Consider the following 8,469-nt stretch of genomic DNA (forward strand, 5'->3'; position numbering starts at 1 on the left):
GGGCATTATCGAAGTCCATCTGTAACTTCTTGAGTTCCCATTCTAAGAGTTGTAGCTTGGTAAGGGTCTTAGTAAGATGTTCTATAGGATTTTGAGGATTCTCTTTCATGATCACTACAAAAATGTGGGAGTCTATCCTTTGTTGAAGCTTTGCTACCTACTGCTTGAGAGCCACCACCTCATTGTTCTTATCTATTATCTCCTTGGCTAGGATTTCTTTCTCTTCCTCCACCCGTGCTACTTGTTTGGACTACACATGTTCACTAGCAGGCATCTTTAGCTTATGCCTCAACTCCTGAATCTCAACTTGTGAACTCTGGAGAAGGGTCTCAAAAGCAACTTTATCTTCTAGGTTAACTCCCAGCTTCACTATTAGTTCCTTTAATTTCTCATTCTCCATATGTAGAGCTCTAGAATTAGCTCTCTCTTGCTTTAGTTTTGTTGCAGCCTTCTCCAACAAGTTCTCAGCTTTACTTATGGTCATGGAATTCCTATTTAACTCATTATATAGTATTTCTCCCACCTACCTATGGAAGTTGATATTACCAGGTAGAGCGACACTTGTCAAGTCCAGAGACACATCCAAATCCATGAACTATGAGACTGATGGTAGTGACTTTGCCAAGGGGTCATGCAACGAGAATTTCATTTGGTTCCTCTCCAGGTCCATAACAGCCATGAGTTTGGTCTGATATGAGACTGAATGTGATGCTATTTTCTATTGTATCTCTTCCCTAATCTTCTCATTTCTTTCTTCAATTACTTTTCCTATAGGCCAACTGGGCTTTTCCATAGTTGCACTCACTACAAAATTTAGAATAGCTACCTCTGAAGATGATGAGGCAACAACTTGCAATGGATCTTATAAAGTCACATGAAGCTTGGATGGTCTAATTTTATCTCCACCAATCTAGTTTCAATTACCTCTTCCTCTACTTCTTGGGTCTTGGATTTCTTACTAGTTTGAACGTCCTCCATCTCCACATCCCCAGTTTCATCCCTAGTTTCATCCATAATGCTCTTATGTTCCTTGTCTTTTGTCGCTGGAGTCTCAATCTACATTTCTGTGTTAAGGGGCCATGAATCAAAGTTATCCTTCCATTCAATCTCAAGCCCATAAGTTGAAGCATTAATGTTTTTTCTCTTCTTTTCAATGACACCATGAGGGTCATAATGACAAATATCCCCTATTTGAAATTCATTTCTTTCAGTAACTCCTGGGTGCCTGAAGGGCTTGTCTACTGTTAACAACGAAAGGGCCTACATTCTTACCCAACTTGAACATATACCCTTTCATAGTAGGGACAAAATGGACTAGGTCAATGTTTAGGCTTTGTCTGATAAACTCTATGGAAAATATCCTCATTGGAATGAACATAGGAAGGCGATAAGGAGGAAGCTCCTAGCCATAAACCCTAATCTCTTTATATTCCTTAAACAAGTACCAGTAACCCACCTTGGTGTCCTTTCTGAGCTAGAGGACCTCTTTTTTCTAGGGCAGGATTCTTGGGGGGGAGACACTATAAATAATTTTTGAAGAAATGGCCATGTAAGAGGATATAAATTGGGAGTAGCACTCTTTGTTTGGTTTCCACCTAATAGCAACATCCCAATTGAAGATAGACTTCCTCTGCTTGTTTAGGGTCATTACGCTGATACCTAGGAAATCAAATTCATCAACATGAGTGTATAAGAACAAATAAAACATTAGGGAATAATATCTTAAGAACGAGGTGGTGTAAAAGTGGTGCAACTAGAATTTGATGGACTCAGCCAAGAAAGAAGGTATATCAAATACATGGCTTGGATGCATTATCTCTCTCAAAAACCCTATAGTGGCTTTAGAAGAAATAGTTGCATCATATTCTCCAAACATAAGGGAAATTATAGCGAGGATGAGTTACACTGCCTCTGTAAATGTATATATTTTGAAGGTTTTAGTGACAGGCAAGGATTGACAATTAGGGGCTAGAATCATTTGCAAGAAGGCTTGTTGCTCCCCAGCTGAGAGCACAACATAACTATAATATAAGGTAGTTTAGTGAGTTTATGGGGCTCAGGAGAACTAGAGCTTTCTAAATCAACTTCGGGGTTACCTCCAATATTTTGGCTCCAGTAGCATATATGAAACAAGTTTTCTTCTCAACATATGACACATTCAACCAGGAAATAAATTCGGGGAAATAATAAACAGAGGGCACAATTTGATAATATAATCTTGAATCAACTACTCAAAAGGAATCTTCTCCCCTTACATGGTGGCCATACATGTCGAACCAGAGGTATGACAGGTGGCAAGGATAGGTTGGGTCTAAAATATGTGCCTCAATGTCCATTAGTGGCTTGACATTGGAGGAGGGTTTGACTTTCCAGGATTTAGGGCTCTTTGGGGTTGATTTCTTTATTTTTAACATAGATACAAATAAGTTGTAGGAGGGGAGACTGGAAGGTTACCTAGTTGACTGGGTGAGACCTAGAGAACAACATTGGTAGGATACTTGGATCAATTTAGTGGTTGAACATCAACGCAGGCTAGATTGAATGCCAGAAGAAATTTGCCACAGGAAACACGATTTAGATTCAAGCAGTTGAACCAAGAAGGATTTTTATAAGTGGAGGGGCAATGGTAATCTAACATCAGATGATGTCATGGGGGTGGGGACACGTGACAGAGGATGATTGGGGACGTGATATGTGGACTAGAGCGGGGAGGAACTTTACCGTTTACCTTTGGCGGTCGCTTGTTGATAGTATCAGCAAGTCCATGGCGTGGTCGGTGGTCCCTACCTTTCTTTCAGTGGGTGAATGATTGGGGGGCAAGATCAAGACTAGACCCCCCAGAATCAATCTGGGTCATTGATTGGCATATCTTTCTCTATTGACTTTTCCACTTCAGGGGTTAGCGTCATTTTATTTACTGCACAAGTTACCCCCTTGAAGTGTCTATGGGGGCCATCTAGGTGGAGATTGACAATGATCTGCCCTAAAACTTGTTTGTCTGTTAACCAAATGTCATTCCTTTGTTATTTTCTCTTATTGCACTGTTGTGACCGCTTGGTAAAGGATTATATTGATGCCAACTTTGACACTAGGGGCTCCTAGTGTACCATCAGGGCCCAACATTTCCCACATGGTCAATTCATCTATTTATGAACTGGAGATTTTTAATGCATCCCTCTTGATGCACATAGAAAAGTAGGGTGGACAACAATATTGACTCCAATTGGGGATAATGTATTGCACACAATGCACTAAGAACTTGCAGATTATTGCCTTACCCCTTGTGCATGGAGTCATTTTATTCAAGAATTCATGAAACAAAAACAAAAGTATGGGGAACAAAAAACATTATTGGTATGTACAATGGATCACCGATATATACAATGGGTGAAAATGGGCCTCCTTAATGTTACAAATAGAGCTTGAGAAACTACCCATTTACAAGCAGTCCAAGCACTTCGCCATCCAAATCTTTAGCAAGAAAGTGTTGTTCCCCTTTGCTTAAAAAATATTAAATGGTCCAAACCATAAGGGATCAAAATTCCCATGCTTTCCCTTATCTTCTCTTCTGACATCCCACCTAAGTACCAAATCTCTTGGTTGTAAGGGTTTGTCCCTTGCTTTTCTGTCAAAGAGAGATTTAATCTTTTCCAGATAATTAATTAGATTTTGATTTACCTGTTCTCTACTTTCATGAAGTTCCACCAGCTAATTTATTCTTCTAGTCAGAAAATTTGGCTCCTCCTCAACATCTTGTAGAATTTTAGCTACATGCATTGTTAATTGGATAGGGAAAATTGCAACCTTCCCATACACCAAATCAAAAGGAGAACTCCCAGTTGACCTCTTGGTAGTAACCCTGTTAGCCCATAAAGCGAACTTCAGTTGTGAGTTTGAGTTCTTCTAATTTTTTGATATAGTCTTTTTTAGAATCCTTACAAATTTTTGTTGGAGGATTCAGCCAAAACATTTTCTTATGGATAATAGATGGTGGAGTGGCCTACAATGATGTTATACTTTTCATAGAAATTAATAAACTTGGATGATTTGAATACCTAGGCATTATCGGCGGTGATCTTCCTTGGAAAACCAAATATAGCAAGGATGTTATCCTCCATAAACTTGATTACCATTGTATCAATTGCATTTCTGGATAGGTGTTGGGGTCTTCGTTTTGAATTCTAGGTTTTTGCGGGAAGGAATGTCAAGAAAAAGTGGTAGGGACAATGGTTAGGGTTACAGAGTTGATAGCCAAGGAAAGGGACATGAACTAAGAGTGAACAAGCAGAAGCAGCCAAGCAAGGAAAAATAAAAGGCAGCCGAGGGTAGAGTTAGCCAAGCAGAACTGACAGTGGGAATGCGGAGCAAAGGATAAAATGTGAAAGATAGCATGAGGAATTGGTTGGAGATGAACCATATGAGTAGGGATAGGATCCAGAGAGTCGTTGCAGAAAGGTGAGGATTGTCCTCTTCTCTGGCTATGACCATGCTCAATAGTTGTGTTCTTTGGGGTTATACTCTTTGTGTATTTGATGAACATGATTTGAGCCTTTTGTAATCTATTATGTACTCTTTTATATGCAAGTCAATGAAAGAAGTAGTTTGGAATCCATATTGTATTGTTGTGTTTCTTGTGGGTTATTTAAAATTTTAAATGAATGATCGTTAATCGGGTAGTTTTTGTTGGTGCACTAAGATGTCTATTAAAAGAAATCTTAATACCTACATTAATCATCAACCCAGGGTAAGTTTGTTTATTTCAAGAGTTTCAACATTGCATATGAAATTGAGTTCAAAGGTCAATTCATAATGAAATGATTTGGAATTGTTGTAATGGATAATATCTATTTCTCTAAGTTCAATCCAAACAATTCTGAAAGAAATCTTTAAAGAAATTTCAAATCTACTTAATCTATTCTACAAGAAACTAAATCAAATGCAAGTAAAAAGAATCACTCTCAGCAATCTAATTGGTATTGACACTAATTCATTTAGCATGAGGGAAAGCTACATCAATTGAACATCAAGTAACTATGTAAACATCTCATGGAACACAATCAACTATAACCTTGAGAGCTATGGTAGTATTACTTTTGAATGAACAACAATCAAATGTTTAAATTAACATAATCAATTTGGTAAAGAGTATCACACATATGTAACACACAACTAGATCTAGAATACCGTCTTAACAACAAAATAAAATTGGAATCATCAATCTTCACAACAATCGAAATAGTGCTAACTTCACAAACTAACAGTAATAAACGATTATAAGAATAAATAGAAATAAATATAACACAATTGAAGCAGTAGATCTCCTATCGACTGGGCCCAAAGTCTCTAGAAGTCCTCACTGAAAGATATTTAGAATATGATTATAGATGAAACACAGTCTTCTTCATTAAAATTGATAACAAAATTACAGCATCACAGTAATGAAAGTATTATGTGTCCAAAAAGAATAGTTACAATCTTAAAAATCCTAACTAGCTGTTCAATTCGCCTGATGGCTTTATATAACTTTTGGAAAAATAAATGGATAGAAGTGATCAGGGGATCCTGAGGATTTTGCAACCCTCAATCTGATCATCAAAGAATAGCAAATTTTGGTCCTCCTGGTCTTCCGCTTTCCTCCATACTCAAGACGTTGTCCTTTTCCTTCCCTGGTTGTTGATGTTCTATTATTTTAACAACAATTGTTCAATCTGCGTCCCTACATATAAAGATAGTGAAAGTTAGTTTTTCATGCCTAGATTTATCCAATTTGTTAATAATTGATTTTACCCAACTTCTGCTATTGTTTCTTCTATATTTATTCCTAAAATGAACATAAACACATGAAGACAAATGCTTAATTAAGCTATTACGAGGAGAAAACATACCTTTTCCTCATCCCAACATACTCCCCTTCTTACCTTTTTGCATGTCCTCATGAAATAAAATGGTTGAGGTGTAGTTGAGTCAAGGAATAAGCAGGATATACTTCCTCCTTATATAGCCTAAAACCGTTTTTCTGTTTGAGCACTGCAAAAGCTTGGTTCACTTGGTGATCTGGAAAGTTATAATCACTATAATACCCATAAGGAGGATTCCAGATAATCAGACTTCTGTATAAGCACCCTATCTAGTCATGGCCCAAGCTTAGGACCATATTGTTCTATTTGTGTAAGCGAGTGGAGGTAACTTTGAAATTTCTAAACCTAAATGGCTCCCTATTCCTGACATTGTCACTGGAGGCTTCCCATCTTTGTCTTGCTGTAGACAAATATTATTCTTTAATTTCCTGAAAGTATTCCTTCCATGTCTGTATGTAGTGGTCCTAATTGACCAACAACCCTTGTTTGTTTCATGAATTGTTTATGTTGGACAAAGAGGTGTAGGGGTTTTGTGGGTTCTCCCCTAACCCATAAGTCTATACCATATTCCCTCTTTTGAAAATTATTATGGGCTTTAGCCCATTTAATCTGATTAGTGGCGAAGGATAGAAAAGCTTGAACCCCATACTGCTTTAGGTGAGACTTCAGTCCACGCTCCACGGATTGATGCTGAAAGGGCCAGTAGTGTAGTTATTTGTTTGGCGCAACTAACTCTGAACTTTGGTTAGGACCCACTAAGCCAACATAAGGAATGCTAATGCAAAACAAATGATAAAAAGGAAATAAATATAACCTCTAAGTAGAAATAAAACCTACTTGTACACCTCCCTGACAACGGTGCAAAAAAGTGATGAGCCCCAGTGTCACAACAAGATTTTTAAGACTCCCAAGGCTACCAACTTTAATTATCAACTCAGGGTTCATAAAAACATAAAGGTGAAAGTGCTAAATGAATAGTAGGTCAAGCTCTATTCATGTCACATTTAATCTGATTAGTGGCAAAGGATAGAAAAGCTTGAATTGGATATCCCATATGAAGGGGCCAGGATTACTATCTAAGTCATCCTCTAACAAAAAATTATGCATGTACAATTCACATAAAAGGCATTGTACCTATTCATTTTGTTCTTTGAAACATTTGACAAAATCTGGAGTGGTCTTAATTTTTGCTGACTTACCAGCCTTAACGGATTTAACCTTCAGTAAGAGGTATCTTTCTAGCAAGAATAATGCATAGTTGGTGGCAGGTGCTTGGCACGACAAGGCATCTGAGTAGAGAGAGAAAAGAGTCTCCATGTGCTCTTTATCATTCTATAGCTTGGCTTGTGCTTTTTTGACTTTCTTCTGTTCATCTTTGTAATTAGCAAAAGTCTCATCCTCTATGATAGTAAGTGCCTCAACTTTCTTTCGCAAATTCCTGGTGTACTTGTAGCGGCACTACTTCTTCGTTATGTTGAGCCAACTCCTGCTGAGACTTGGCTAGTTTGTTTTGCAATTTTATAATGACTGCTTCCCTTACCAAAGGAATGTAGTTAGGTGTTTCCTCTATCTGGACTTCATCATCCTGTGTTACCATTGAGTTAGTTTGAACAGTAGTCTCATCCACTTATCGGGTCATACAACAATCATCTTGGGTGTTTTCTTCAGTATCAGTTTGAACAACAACTTTAGTTGTTCCTTGGGGCATATGGCAGTCTTCCTAAATATTCTCTACAGAATTGGTTTGGACAGCAGCATTAGTAGTGGGGAAGTCCATTTGGGTTTCCATTGGGCAAATGCAAGGATCTTTTGTCTGCATTTCACTACTCTTTAAAAGACATTTCTCTGTTTGGGTTCCTTTTGAACAAACCAAAGGGGTCTCGGTCTGGGTTTCAATATCTTCCCAAGAGAAGTGTTTTGTTTGGGTCCCTACGGTCTCCAATTCTATTTTTAATTTCTAGACCCTAACTGATTCCTTTAACCACTCTCTCAGTTGTTTAACTATTTTCTTTTGCTTTCTATACTTTTTAAGCAACTTCCTCAATCTATCCTTATATATTTTCTTTGTTGTGAGGTCTTTGATCGATGGTGGCACAACTGTATTTACTTCAGGTTCAGGTGGAATTGTGCCAATATCAGGATGGGGTTCTAATGGAACCGTGTCTCTTGATGGATTCTCACCTTCCAGGTCTTTTTCTTCATGAGCTTCCCTCTCACGAGACTCCAATGGAATGGTGTCTCCTGATAAATTATCATTTTCAGGGTCTTCTTCTATATGGGCCTCGTCCTCTAGGGACTTCATAAAAATAATGCCCCCTAGTTGATTTTCACTCTCTAGAGTTTCTTATGTAGGGTTTTCCTTTGTTGGGGATTCTAGTGGAACAATAGCTTCTATTTGATTTCCATCCCTAAGGTTTTCCTCTTCATGAACCTATGCTTCAAGGGGCTTCTCCTTGGAAGGAACTAGTTCCCTATATCCCTCCAAATTGTCAGTAAATGGCATGGTTTCATCATGACTAGAACTGCCAGCAGGGGAAGATTGGTTAGGGGCATAATTTTTCCCTTTAGAATTTCCAAATAGCTCCCTTCCTTCACAGAATGTCCCCATATT

The 8,469-nt window shown here is 38.1% G+C and overlaps 1 pseudogene across 1 annotated transcript in view; it reads right to left on the reverse strand.

The window, feature by feature from the left end:
* Positions 1-8,160, reverse strand: part of LOC149166858 (pyrophosphate--fructose 6-phosphate 1-phosphotransferase subunit beta 1-like) — a 125,097-nt pseudogene extending 116,937 nt beyond the window's left edge. Inside the window, exon 1 of the transcript XR_016260145.1 lies at positions 7,883-8,160. The product of XR_016260145.1 is annotated as a pyrophosphate--fructose 6-phosphate 1-phosphotransferase subunit beta 1-like (transcript). The remainder of the gene's footprint in view (positions 1-7,882) is intronic.
* Positions 8,161-8,469: the final 309 nt, after the last annotated feature.

Source organism: Pinus tabuliformis, chromosome 5_1 (assembly GCF_031772625.1).
Source record: "Pinus tabuliformis cultivar Carrire ecotype Pingquan chromosome 5_1, CPIR1, whole genome shotgun sequence".
Taxonomy (NCBI): domain Eukaryota; kingdom Viridiplantae; phylum Streptophyta; class Pinopsida; order Pinales; family Pinaceae; genus Pinus; species Pinus tabuliformis.